Here is a 15,360-nt window from a genome sequence, read left to right as displayed (position 1 = left end):
ATTGTAGTATAGAGGTGGAATTTAAGGAAAGGTATTAAGCAGGCTGTGTTGTAGCCTATGAACAAGTAATATATTGTATCATGTATCTTGAATGTATCATAGATAAGCTGCTATATAATGATTGCCACTTCAGATAGCTGTGAAATTAGGTGATTAACTAGTTGTTACTTAACCTTCTAATTTCTGTATAAGTCTAATTACATGAAACAGAAGTTGGTGTTTTGATTTGTTACTTTGCTTTTCTGTTTTGAGTGTCATTGCAACTACTGTATTGTAAATGATGGAAAATAATTGCATATGTTAAAAAATATGAAACTTTATAAAGTAAAAAAAATAAATAAAAATTTTAAATTAAAAAATAAATAAATAATTAAAAAAATTAATTCTGGAAAGACATTTAATGAAGACTATTTTACCCAGAATCTTAAATAGAAAATGCTGGCATTGAAAGTAGAACAAATACTCTACTCTCCTTCTTTCTTTGGGTCTGAAATAAAAAAAGACCCTTGAATTTGTGCATCTGTTTAACTTTATGCAACAACACCATCAAGGTTCTTTGGTTATTTGGTTTTCTTAGTACATTCACTGGTGACTTAATATTTATAAACATTCAGAGGGTAGTCTAGAGTTTCTACAAAGCACACAGATCTACAACTGCAAAGCAGTGTGAATAAGCTATAACAGAGCAACTATAGGACTAGAAAGAAAGTGACCATGATTTTTAAATCTACTCTCAGTATATATATATATATATATATATATATATATATATATATATATATATATATATATACATTTGATATATATATATATCAAATTGAATAAAGATATAGGAGAAATGTTAAAAAAAGTGCATACTTTTTCCTCAATCAAAATTATATTTAAATTAAGTCTTTTTCATATATTTACTTTCAATATCATATGCTTTCTCCTTCATTTTCAATAAGATTTAATTTAAGTAAATTGTATCTCACAGATTCTTTTCGAAATATACCCACTTCCTAAAGTGAAGTGCATCCACATTCTGATTACATATGAAGTTTTGTGGTTTTCATAGGAGTGGGCACACAGCAAATAGGACTTCTTACATCAGGGAAGAAAGGAGAAAAACTCTGAACCTCAGTGAAAGCAGCAAGAAAATCATCAATAAATCTGTGTGAGGGCTAATATTTGGAATTAAAGTGAACATCTTAGTTAGACACAGGGGTATTTGTACTGTACCTCTGGAGTTTTAGCCATAGAAACACAAATAACAGGATAGTGGAAAACGTTCAAATTGTTCAGACTACTTTGAGAATAATTCCCAAATACAGAATAACAGCCAGATTGTGAACTCATGCTTTAAATATTCCCCTTTATGATATATATATATATATATATATATATATATATATATATAAGGTACCCATTTTATAAACCCAGTTACACATATCCCTAATTATTACTTCTGCTGTTTGGGTTAGCCATATGAGTTATTTATAGAATCATGAAGTCCAAAAATACTTTGTGACTATTTTGTCCAACCTTCCACCAAAATAAAGACTCTCAAACCTAGAAATAGACACTTAGATCCTTTAGAAATACCTTCAGGTATTTCACAAACTCACCAACTCTGAGGAGATCAGGTGCATTTTTTACTTCTTTATTTTTTAGAAGATTGTACCTCCCATCAAAAATGATATCCATTTTGTTGGGGCACCTGAATGGCTCAGTCAGTGAAGTGCCTGACTTTGGCTCAAGTTATGATCTCGCAGCTTGTGGGTTTGAGCCCCGCATCAGACTCTGTGCTGACAGCTCGAAACCTGGAGCCTGCTTCAGATTCTGTGCCTCCCTCTGTCTGCCCCTACTCTACTTGACCTCTGTCACTCTCTCTCAAAGATAAATAAATGTTAAAAAAATGATATCTGTCTCTTCAAAAACATATGGTTTATTAACTAATAGTTAAGAACAAAAAGCACAACTCTTATTTTTCCCAAAGTGAAGATTTCTGAATATTTGAAGGTAGTGGCTATTTTCCAGGCCATACATTTCTAGAATAATCTACCTTTTCCCACATGTTGTCTTTCTAAATCATAGAATTGTTATGATAGCTATGTTTTATAAATGTGTGTGCATGAGGAATGGCAGTTGTATGATTATTGTGTATTTATAGGCAAAGAAATCAAACAAACAAACAAAAACAACCTTGCTTTGATATTGTATCAATTACAGTGCTCACCAAAAGCGGCCCACTGAACCACAGAAGGGTAGAGGGAACAGAATGCCAATGAAGATGTGGGGAAAAAAAGAATCAAGCAATTAACAGTTGAAAACATTGAAGCATGGTTTCCATCCTTAAACCTCAAGAGGCAAGATTAGGGAACAATAACCAGAATCAGAGAGTAGCTATAGGAAAAATCCATTACACCAAGAACTGCCTCTTTCAAAAGAAAGACACTACAAACTGAAACCATCAGGAAAAGACATGGGATAAATGTCCGAAGTTTATTCTGTTTTTGTTCTCCAATGATCTACCTTAGGCCTCCCATTGGCTAGACTCACCTAGAGATCTAAATCCATTTCGGTCAACCTCCTGCAACTCAGAACAGGGTAGAGACAGAGGAGATCTCAAAAGGCAATTATCTAGCACAACTATTTACATTTTCTTATATTATTAATGCATTGATTTTCTTCTTATCCTATTCTTCATGCATCTCTTTACAAAAAAAAGTCTCTTCATTCCAATATGAAATTTATTCTATTATTTTAAGATTAAAGTTCTCAATGGTACCCTTTCATATGATCACAGCCCACAAGAAACCTATATGACTTAAAATATGGATAGAAACTTTTCAAATACCTTTTATAGCTTCATCTTAAGTAGACACAATAATTTGATGAATAGGGATGGAAAGTATCATGATCCTCATTTAGAAATGAGAATAAAATTAAGGTAGTTAAATGACTTGTCTAAGATGAAAGCAATAAGAACATAGGTCTCTGAGTTTTCCTTTTTCTGCTTTCTTAAAGGCTGTTACAAGATACTCAGAACAAGGCTGTAAAGGCCTTTATATGCATGCTCAGAGAAGCACTATTTGGACAATGAGAATTTAATCTACATTGAATTATTTCATGTACTTAAGCTTTGTTCATTTAACAAATGTGGGTTGCTTCTAGGAACTAGACATGCAAGGCCACATGCAGGCTACAGTTACAGAAACAAGAGATGGCAACAGAGAATGTTTGAGTGACTGCAGCATACTAGAGTTTATGGTAAGTAAGCATTTTACCCATATTATCTCTTTATATCCTGTCACAAAACATGGTGTTCACTCTCAGAGGGTACGTGACATAATGGGAAGCATAAAATCACTTACCCAGGAGATGAGTGATGATGGGGCTAAGGAACTTCTTGGCAACTTCACCAGAAGGGGAAAGTGATCTGGGCCTTTGTTTTGTGGATATTTAAAGTCACTGAAGACATTGGACTGGAGGTGTAATAAGGTCAGAGTCAAGTTCAAAGCCTTTTACCCAGATGTAGATGGAGATGGGTGGCCTCTTCAGGGTACCTGTACTTGGAAATTCCCAGGGTTTACTACAAGGCCCTCCTTAGTCCTTCCTCTGTTTGCTCTGTTTTGTTTTATTGTGTTGGGTTGTATGTGTGTATATGTTTTCATTGACAAGAATCCCACCCAGTTTTAGGTTTTGCTTACCAGATATGTGACAGTGATGTTTCTCACAGATCCGTGTTAGCTCTCTCCAGATTTGGTCAACTGTCTAATCAGTATCTACTCTAGTTTTTCAAAATAATTTCACATCAGTATGTACAAATACATTCATCCATATATATATTAAATATGGCTCCCTTCTAAATAGGCTCCTTTTCTATCTATCTTCTAGTCTTCATCTCTATCAATTGAAATTTATAATCCAGAAACCAAGAATCCTCCTAGATGCCTCACCTGTCTTGCCAGTTATATCCAACTCATCTCCAAATTTGCTTCAAGTAATGGTTGTCTTATTAGTCCCTACTTTTCACTATCACTGTGAGCTATAAGAGCTTCTTCTGCTCATCTTTGGATGGCTTCTCACCACATGCTTTCAGAATTTCATTGCCCTTCACGTAGCCTTAAGCCTTCAATGCTACAAAAAACAGAGAAGGGGACAACAATCTCTGGAAGTCATTTTATTTAAGAAAGAGATCTTTTTGTTTTCAAACAATAATGGAATTTGTTTGAAACTAAATATCTGACTGAGTAATAAGAATATGTATAACCTGATGATTCACCTACTGAGCCAGGAGCTGTGCAGTGTCAAAGAGTTCACAGAGGATTCTAACTCGTCTTCTGAAGACAGAAAAATAATAGATCACAGAGACTTAATTTTTCTTCCTTCTTTTACGTAGTGTCAAAAACCTCTTTGCATATTATGGAAAAGGTTCTTAAAAATCTTACTAGCAGTGATTAATATCTTTAAACATGTTATTATCACAATACTTGTCTTCACTTAGCATCGCAAAAGAACTGTACTAAGTTTCTCCCTTGGAAAATATTGTGTGTAATTCCCAAAACCACATTTGCTGGAAGTATATCTGGGGTTAATCAGCAGACCCCATTTTAGGTTCTGATAGGAAGGAAGTTCTATGATCAATCAATGGGTGTTTGACTGACTCTGTGGAAATATCTTTTCTCTCTTTTATACAGAACAGTATAATTCTACCCACAGTTAATTGGGATTTTATAATACAATTAAAATGGAAAGAAGTTGAAAACCTCTTATAGTGTTGATCTGAAGAGGAATGTTATTCAATGATATTTTGCTATGAATGGGGAATAAAATGAACTCATAGTGATCAGTTCAGAATGGGGAAATTAGTTAATATTTGAAGGAAAGTTCTAAATCTTGCATGAAATAACCTGGTTTGTTATAAACCTAAATGCCTGTCTTGTTGAATTGAGCTCTCTGAATAGGTATCTCAGGAGCCTTTTGAATTTCCAGAACTGAAACTCATAAACATTCATTAATAGAATACTTTGGGTAATATTTTTCCCTTTTCCAAAACATTGTAGTTTCTGTAAAAAAACATTTTGCCATATCAGAAAGATAAATCCTAATACTGGAAGCAATTAAGGAGAGTAGAGAAATACAGGTTTTAAAAGTTATTTCAATATACCAACTGACAGAAGTAATAGAAGAGCTTTTTGAGGGGTTAGTAGCATTTTTAGTCTCTCAGGATAAAGAAGAGCAGGCTGGCATTTGTTTTTTGTTTCCCATTACCATTTTAATTCCACTTTTTTCTGATCAAAACTAAATCTAGAACTGTGAGTTCTTGTACATTAGAAATGTTGACCTAAGACTTGAACACATCTGTTAAAAGAAACTCTGCTCATGCTTCTTTGCTGTTGAACACTTCCAAAAAAATGTAGAATTTCAGAAAGAGGTCCATTTGGCCATGGCAAATAGAAGGTTTGGTTATTAGTGCTTTAGCATTAGCCTTTATCACATATGTAGGTCATTTGGAGACTAGCTAGACTGAGTATGGTTTTATAGCCTACTTCAGTTCTTCCCGGATTAGATCCACATAATGGGACATAGCCAGTAAAATGGAACTTCCATGAGATTAAGAGACTCACTAATGAGCAAGTGCTTTACAAACAATAGAGCTGGGGCTAGAACCTGCTGCTCTGAAACACTGTCCTCAGGTTTTCCTACTCTTCCTTACTAACAGACACCATTCATTCTTTCATTCATCAAGCAGCGATTAGTGTCAGTGTGTGGCAGTTCCTAAAGAGAAAGGGTATGGCCATGAAAAAAGCTCATAAAACCCCCAACTTCCTAATGCTTGCACTCTCAACAGGGGAGATAAGTAAAATGTGTAGTGTAATTCCTGGTACACAGGTAGTGTAACTTCTGTAAATTGTTAGTATAAGTTCTGGTATATAGTATATGCTAAAGAGAAAAACTGATTAATTGGGAAGGGGGATTGAGAGTTTGGGGCAATAAAATTTTAAACAGAGTATTTGCAGAAGGCCTCAGAAAAAGATGACATTCAAATAAAGATGGTGATGAACAAGCTTTGGGAATAACTGTGAAGCAGAGTCTAGGTTGAAGGAGAAAGTCTCTGAGACAGGAATGTGCCTGATAAATATCAGGAATAGCAAGATGCCCAGTGTAGCTGGTGATTTGGTCAGAAGGGAAAATGGAAGAGCATCCTCATAGAGTCTTGTAAAAGGACATTCGCTGTACTCAGAGTAAGAGGAGGTGCCACAGGAATATGTAGTTTGGACAGAGAATGACGTGCTCAGACTATGTTTAAATGTGATCACTGTATACTCTATATACAGTTTTGAGAATAGACTCAAGTGAGGCAAGGGGGAAAAAACAGGCTCCCTAGGTTAGAAGTAATCATAAGAAACTAGTTTGATTAGTTTGATGAGATTTGGAGGAGAGGAAATGGCAAGGAGAAATTGAACACTGGATACATTTTTAAAGCACCAGAGTCTGCTGAATCATTGAATGTGAGATATGAAATAAGGAAAAGAGAAAGAATTCCTTCAAGATTTTTGACTGAGTACCTGGAAGGATGGAGTCACTATGAGTTGAGATGAGAGACTTTAGAAAGAGTAAATTTAGGGTGGAACAGCAGTCCAGATTCGTACATGTTAAATTTGAAATACCTCTTCAACTTGAAGAGGAACTGTGAATGTGAATTTGGATAACATCTGTTTGGCATTCATAGGAGAGATTAGGCTGGAAATATAATTTGCAAGTTGCACTGAGGTATATAGTGTCCCCCTGAAATTCATGCCCTTCCTAGAATCTCAGAATATTACTTTATTTAGAAATAGGGTCATTGCAGATGTAGTTAAAATGAGGTCATACTGGAATAGGAGTCTTCATCTAATACAACTTGTGTCCTCACGAAAAGAAAAATACAGACACATAAGAAGAACGCCATGTTACACCGGGGCAGAGACTGAGTGATGCATCTATAAGCCAAGGAACACCAAGGACTGCTAGCCACACTGAACTGAAGGGAAAGGCATGGGACAGATTTTCCCCTAGAGCCTTCAGATAGAGCACGGCCCAGCCAACACTTTGATTTCAGGCTTCTAGCTCACGGAACTGCGACAGAATAAGTTTCTGTTGTTTTAAGCTACCTAATTTATGGTACTTTATTAAAGAAGCTCTAAAAACTAATACCTAAGTCATCAGTGCAAAACAGTTCTTTAAAGTCAAGAGACTAGATGAGATTCCCCAAGAAATTAAATATAGTTAGAGAAAAGGTAAAGTCCACTGTCTGAACCTTGGGTAACACTAGCTTTTAGAGGTCAGGGAGATAAGGAGAAAACAGAAAAACAGACTAAGACATAGCCAGTGTATTAGAAGAAAACCAAAGAGAGGTGGGATCCTGGAACTCAAATGGAGAAAGTGTATCAAGAAGACAGAAATGTGTTAGGGTGCCTGGGTGACTCAACTGACTGGTTGAATGTTCACCTTCAGCTCATGATCTCATAGTTCAATGCATGAGTTTGAACACCACATTGGGCTGGCTGCTGTCGTCAGCATGGAGCCTGCTTCGGATCTTCTGTCCCCCTCTCTCTCTGTCCCTTCGCCCTGGCACTCTGTTTCTCTCAAAAATAAATAAACATTTAAAACAAAAAGAAGAAAGAAATGTGTTAAATGCTCAAAAAGGGAAAGTAAAATGAAAATTGAGAACTGATCATTCAGTAATGTAGCAGTCCCTGATAACCGTGGCATTGAATTAAATCATCATGTTGAAAATTACTTTGACATAATTATTTTTTAATTCCCAAAGATAATGATTTATACAATCTGATATAATTTCCAAGTAGATGGCTAACTGACAGGGATGATAAGATGAGAAATGCAAGATGCAGTGATATTTTCATTAAAAAACAAACTTAATTCAAGTAAAGATGAGAAATTCACTGACTATAGTCCTCACAAAAAAAAGTAGAGTTGAGAAAATACCCTAAAAACCTTCCATCATTTCCTAAGTTTGTGTTTTAGAGGGAACTTATCTATATTTTTGGATGCCCCACTTCTCCTTTTTGCTATTAAATAGAAAAAAAAAAACCAAAAGGAGAAAAAAACAAAGAAAGCCACAAATACAAAAGAAGGCAGGAAAATGAGAGTCATATGGGACTATTCTCTTTGTTGTCCCCATGTGAGAACTGTCAACGATAGAATGCAGAACACCAAGGAGACGTCTTTGTCAACAGCACTGATGTTCCTCACTGTAATTCTCTGCTTTGAAACCAATCTGCAATTCTCCTGACACCAGTTTTCAATTTATGACCCCAAGTGGGTTGGTCTCAGAGGAAAGCCAGCCTAGATATGCAGCAGCTGAAATCACTAGTTGGGGCTAGTTAATGAAACTGAGAATGTCATGGGCTGGTTAATATTCATATATTTGAAAGGAGCATCTCTGTTTAACCCGAGGGCTATATTTCATTAGATTGATGCACTGCAATGCAATACCTGAGCACTGAATGAAACTGGTATTGTTTTGTTAAATACTTGCGGTTTTCATTTATGCTTCAGATGAAAATCTGCCCATCTTTGGCATATGTAAACCTGTTCTCTCTGCGACTAAGATTTTTCTTATTGTGGTCACTGTGCCCTAACACAGTAACATGATGATTCACTTGGATATTAGAGTAAGAGTCTTTTTTCTCCTCCACAAGAGCTAATACGGCTCTTTGTCAGACGTCTTAGGCATTTGTAACAACTAAAGTAATGATTGCAACAGGGTCCGCAGACACATATGTCTGCCTGTGGCATCCAGGATGCGAGGGGCAGCCCATGTGTCCAGGTGAGAAAAATTAGATTAGCAGAGGATGGAACACATCTTGCAGGTTAAGGTGAGTGAGGAATGTTGTCCTTGTTATATTGTTAGAGACATATTAAATGTCTTTGTCAGCAAGAAGAGTCCAGAAAGGGTAGATCTCAGATTTGGATTGCAATGGAACCAAGTGTGGATCCTATTAAACGCACAGACAATAATATCCTTCAAGAAATATTAAGTAGTTCTGGGGGTGAACTGGCAATATTTTCTGCCTGTGTCTATTTTAATAGCCACTATTAGGTTTATTGTTTTGCCTTTCTTGTTGAAAACTGGAAAGATTACAGAGTCCTTCATGTGAATTCTGTCACTTTTTGGGGTAGAGAAAAATGTGGGGGCGTTAAAGAATGGGTCACAAAACTGTCATTCCCAGAGATGCGCACACATATATACTTACAAGGCCCTATTACAAAACACACTTTTGAAACACTGAACACATGCAATCTCACACACATTTTGGTAATCCAAATTACACATTAGTTCATTTCAGATTCAGCAGAGTACTACAATTTAAAAATCAGTTTATCAGTTCATGGGGCACCCGGGTGGCTCAGTCAGTTGAACGTAGGACTCTTGATTTCATCTCAGGTTATGATCTACTGGTTTGTGAGATTGAGCTCCGCATCAGGCACGGCACTGATAACATGAAACTTGCTTGGGACTCTCCCTCTCCCTCCATTTCTGCCCCTCCCCTGCTCATGCACAGTGCACACACTCTTGCTTTCTCATTCTCTCTCTCAAATAATAAACACTAAAAAAAATTTAAAAAGTAAAAATCACTTTATCAGTTCACCTTTGTTTACACTAGTGTTTCCAGAATTTATTTGTAATGATCTTTTTTCTGCATCTTCAGCACAGCTTAGAAATGACTTCTTTGGTGGAATTTTTGTTCTATTAACTTGTTTTCAACATTTGACTGTCGATTTATGAGTCTACCTTATATTTGTTAGTTTTTAGAGTAAAAGTGTACAGTCGGAAATACTAAGCTAACTGCCTCCAACTTAAGTGTACACAGAGCTCAGGAAAGTAATAAAAGGTATAAACTGAGCTGTCTTCAAGTCAATAGAGAGTGGTGGTGTCTATGGGGAAATGGAGAATTTCTTATTCGCCTACAGGTACACAGTCTTTTTCTAACAACGCCAATGGTCACTCCTTCCTTCCTTCTTTCTTTTTCTTTCTTATCTATATATCTGTTTATCTATCTAATCACCTACTTATTTTGAGAAAGAAAATTTACTAACACAATTCAGGCCACAGGCCTTCATTTTCAAACTCTATTTTAAATCAATCTTGTCATCAAGGCTAAGAATTCCAGTATGTTTTCCTTGATGGCATTCAATTACCTGTTTATTAACAATTTTCATGAAAGAAGATGAAAAATATTGTAAATAATGGATAAGCCATAAATATCTATCCTAACTATATTACCTGACAAAATGATTTTTATATTTTGTGTTGACTTCATGTAGTAATACTGATATATGCTGATATATCCAAAATGTCTACTTCCCTGTGGGAAAACAGAACAAGCAAGGTAAAGAAAACTTCCAAAACCTGAGGCTACAAGACTATGTACTCAAACCCCCACATAATTAAAATGTGCTCAGTTTGATCCCCATAGACAGTAACTGTAACAGATTCAAATAAGATGTCCCTAGAACTTATGCACATCTAAAGAAAGATCTGCTTCAATTTCTTCTAGTGTTTAAATATTTAAATATTGAGACTTACACATATAGAAATTAGAAGTAAATCCAAGAGTCAGAGGGAGCTGGTGGCTTCTGATACCTAGAGGTTATAGGGGAAGGAAACAGTAGACACTTGATAGGAAGTGAGGGGGAAAAAACATAAATAAATGTATTGTCAATTGTGTAGTTGGGCACGGGGGGAGGGGTGTTGGGGAGGAAATCAAAGCTGGCAACTGTGGCAAGCCTTCCTATATGGGGAAAATAGGATCTGGGAGGTAAAGTGTCTCAAAAATAATTAGAAGACAAAGGGCTTCTTCTGTGCAATGAAACATTTCCAGCCCTGTCTGGCCCAGTGGAAGCAAGAGAAGTCAACTTAATCCACACTCTGTTTTGAGCTATTTTGCTGTTTTTATTTTGAAAATGTAACATTCCATTAGCATGTGCCTTTGAGAAATAAGTAGGACACTTGAAAATAAACTTTACTTCCAAGAAATGTGCCCATTCTGGCATTTGCATTCTTGGGCCTCTAAGTGTCACATCTCAGAAGACAAGGTTCAAGCATTTTAGCCCACACTGCATTGTTCATTGGGGAACACAGCACGCTGAAAGGAAGCACATAACATAAGAAAATGGTAACAATTTGATCAAAGCCCTTGTAAAATTGTTAAAGACTTTTTTTTAAAGAGTAATTTTAGGTTCACAACAAAATTAAGAGGGTGGTACAGAAATGACTCATAATTCCGACCCCCAGACAGGCAGTCTCCACTATTAACATTCCCCCCAATGGTACTTTTTTTCTTAATCAAGGATGAACTTACATTGGCGCATCACAATCACCCAAAGCCCATAGTTTACTTTACCATTTACTCCTGTTGTTGTTTATTCTATGAGTTTAAACAAATTTACAATGGCATATATCCATCCCTATAGTATCATGCAAAGTATTTTCACAGCCCTAAACATCTTCTGTGGCCCACCTAGTCATCGTTCCCCCAACTTCAACTCCTGACAACCACTGGTCTTTCTATAGTTTCTACTGTTTCTATAGTTTCTACTGTTTCCACTGTTTGCCTTTCCAAGAATATTAAAGAGTTGGAATTATACAATAGGTAGCTTTTCCAATTGGCTTCTTCCACCTAGTAATATGCATTTAAATTTTCTTCATGTCTTTTCACAGTTTTTTAGCTTTATAAGAAATTGCCAAACTCTTCTCAGAAACAGCACCAGCAAAGAATGAGAATTCCTGTTTTTCCATACCCTCATAACCATTTGGCGTTGTCAGTGTTTCAGATTTTGGCCATACTGATAGGTGTGTAGTATTATCTTGTTTTAACTTGAATTTCTCATGTGCTTTTTGAGCATCTGTAAAACTTTGGTGAATGTTCAGGACTTTGGTACATCTTGTAATCAAGCTGTTTTCTTATTGTTGAGTTCTTAAAATCTTATTATATTTTGGATAATAGTCTTTTATCAGATGTATCCTTCACTCAAAAGTGTTAATTAGCTTGTCTACATTTCTTTCACGGATCATGACTTTGGTGTTGTATCTAAAACATCATTGCCATGTCCAAAGCCACCTGTGTTCTCTCTTACGTTATCTTCCAGGAGTTTTATAGTTCTGCATTTTACAGTTAGACCTGTGATCCATTATGAGTTCATTTTTGTGGAGGGTAGATGTCTATATCTGAAATCATTATTTCCATTGTGAATATCCAGTTGTTCCATTACCATTTGTTGAAAAGATTACTTTTGCTCTTATTGTAGTGTGTTTTCTCCTTTGTCCAGGATCAGTTAACTATATTTATATGGTTCAATTTCTAGGCTCTCTTTTCAGTTCCACTGATCTATTTGTCTAGTTTTCACTAATACAATAGAGTCTTGATTACTTTATAGTAAGTCCTGAAGTCAGGTTGTATCAGCCTTCCATATATGTTTTTCTCCTTCAATATTCTGTGGGTCAGTCTAGGTCTTTCCCTTCTTTACATAAACTTTAGAATCAGTTTATCACTATCTGAAAAATAGATTTCTAGGATATTGATTGGGATTGCATTGATTAATTTGGGGAAAACTGATATCTTGACTATAGTGAGTCTTCTTATCTCCATTTTGGCTCTTTTATTTCATTCTCAGAGTTTTGTAATTTTCCTCATATAGATCTTGTTAGATTTATACCTAAATATTTCATTTTGGGTGTTGCTAATCTAAATGGTACTACATTTTTAATTTCAAATTCCACTAGTTAATTATTGGTATATAGGAAATGACTGACTTTTGTACATTAACCTTGCATGCTGAAATATTGCTATAATTGCTTATTACTTTCAGGAGGTTTGTAGTTGTTGTTGTTGTTGATTCAGATTTTCTATATAAAAAAATCATATCATCTGTGAACAATGAGAATCTATTTTTTCTATCTCAATATACTAACCTTTTAGTTCCTTTACTTGTCTTATCACATTGGCTAGATCTTCCAGTAGGATTCTGAAAAAATGTGGTGAAAGGGGAAAAGTTCTATAGTCCTAAGATTAGGTCTAGGTCTTTTAGTGAGTTTATGCATCTGGTCTGTGCACATCACAAATGGTTTGCTGTTTTTTTCTGACACCCCCTCCCCCCAAGGTGTGACAGGATAACTAGAGTTTGTTATATCCTTTTTTGCATGTGGAAGACTAATGCTGACTGGTGTTGATTATTTCTCTTCCCTCAGGTCAGTCTCATAAAAAAAATTCAGCAGGCTAGGCTCTGATTAACTAGTCTACCCTGAAGATAGATCTTGTTAAGAACAGAGTGCTCTGGTGTATTTCAAAATGGTTCTATTTCCCAAAGAGATGAGTAGACTTTTCTTTGTTATTTACTGTGGAAACCTGGTCAAGCTCCTGGTGGTAAGTCTCACACTATTGTGGCAGTATCCCTATGACTGGGTTCCTCTGGAATATTTTTAATGTTTATTATTTATTTATTTTGAGAGAAAGACCAATTTTGGGGGGTGCACAGAGAGATAAAAAAGAGAATCTCAAGCAGGCTCCAACTCATCACAGACTGATGCAGAGCTTGATCTGATGACTGAATGAGTCGAAATCAAGAGTAGAATGCTCAAACAATTGAGTCACCCAGGTGCCCCCCCCAACCCTCGAATTTTTAACTAAGTGTCTGCAATGAGTCTGCAGCAAATTGTCCTACCCAATGCTTGTTTCTGTAGTGGTTTATATTTGTGAGTCTCTATATTCACCTGCATGTCTCTCCAATTCGAAGGCAACAGTCTGCCTTATGTTCTCCCCTCTCTTGTGGATTGAAGAAGCATTGTTGATTTTTCAGTCTATTCAGCTTTTTACTTGTTGTTAGCATAATGTGTCAGCTTTCAAGCTCCATATATATGGAACCAGAATCCCAAGCACATCTGATTTCTTTTTAAATCAAGCACATATTGATAATAGACCCTTTGTAACACGGCAAATTATTCTGGATGGGAGAAGCATCTTGAATCCTACAGAGGCATTCACACATAAAATAATAAGATTTATAAAGAGATAAGCAAAATGTTATGTAGATTTGAGACCGAGCTACAGTTACATATGTGACACCACTGTTGCTCTGAAATAAAATAATGGCATATAAATAAGAATGATCACAATGGTTTGGTTATACCTGATAGAGTTTAAGGTAAGTAAAATGGGTATGATTGTGTCCATGGTCCTATGTTGTCTGTATATCCCAAGTTCCCCTCCTTATTTTCTGTTTGTATTATTTCTTGGAAATTTTGAAAGCCAAAATATCTCACATCTGGGTTGTTTTAATGTCTGACAACTAAGTCATGAGATACAACTGACTGAATCATCCAAAGTTTTATAACTGATTATTAGGGAAGCTACTGTAATCATTATAGATTATTTAGTCTGCCCTCAATGCATCTCTTGAGGACACAAAGGGAGACTGTTTAAATTGGGTAAAGTACATGGATAGAGTAGAAAGATAATACAAATTGCCAGTTTGGGGTATAATGCTCAAAAAGTGAAATTATTCCAGTGCTTTCCCTGCATAAGAGTAGGTCTCTAGATCCAATATCCCTGTGTCTTATTCCATTTGGGCTGCTGTGATAAGGAACCATACACTGGGTAACTTAAACAGCAAAAATTTATTTTTCACAGGGCTGGATGCTGGAAGTCCAAGATAAGGAGGCCAGTATGGTTGGCTTCTGTGAGAGCCCTCTTCCAGGCTGTAGAACTCTCCTTTCATTGTGTCATGGCAGAGAGCAAGCAAACTAGCTTTCTGGCCTATTCTGATAGGGGCACTAATCCTCATGAGTGCTCCATTCTCATGACCTAATTAGCTCTCAAAGTCCCATCCTCTAAGAATCATTACATTAGGGTTAGGGATTTCATTTTTAAAAAAATTTTTTTAATGTTTTTATTTATTTTTGATAGAGAGAGAGACAGAGCATGAGAGGGGGAGGGGCAGAGAGAGAAGGAGACACAGAACCGGAAGCAGGCTCCAGGCTCTGAGCTAGCTGTTAGCACAGAGCCCGACACGGGGCTTGAACCCACGAACGTGAGATTTGACCTGAGCCGAAGCCGGAGGCTTAACTGACTGAGCCACCCAGGCACCCCGGGATTTCAATTTTTTAAAAAATATCACACCAGTCAGAGTGGCTAAAATGAACAAAGCAAAAGACTACAGTTGTTGGAGAGGGTGTGGAGAGATGGGCACCCTCATACACTGTTGGTGGCAATGTAAACTGGTGCAGCCGCTCTGGAAAACAGTGTGGAGGTTCCTCAAAAAACTATCCATAGAACTCCCTTATGACCCAGCAATAGCATTGCTGGGGATTTA

At 36.3% G+C, this 15,360-nt stretch overlaps 1 long non-coding RNA gene across 1 annotated transcript in view; it reads right to left on the bottom strand.

The window, feature by feature from the left end:
• Nucleotides 1-10,924: 10,924 nt before the first annotated feature.
• LOC115278189 overlaps nt 10,925-15,360 on the bottom strand; it is a 15,698-nt gene continuing 11,262 nt past the window's right edge. Inside the window, exon 4 of the long non-coding RNA XR_003902750.1 lies at nt 10,925-11,138. This is a non-coding gene — a long non-coding RNA (uncharacterized LOC115278189). The remainder of the gene's footprint in view (nt 11,139-15,360) is intronic.

Source organism: Suricata suricatta, chromosome 14 (assembly GCF_006229205.1).
Source record: "Suricata suricatta isolate VVHF042 chromosome 14, meerkat_22Aug2017_6uvM2_HiC, whole genome shotgun sequence".
Taxonomy (NCBI): domain Eukaryota; kingdom Metazoa; phylum Chordata; class Mammalia; order Carnivora; family Herpestidae; genus Suricata; species Suricata suricatta.
This window is presented reverse-complemented; position numbering and strand designations above follow the sequence as displayed.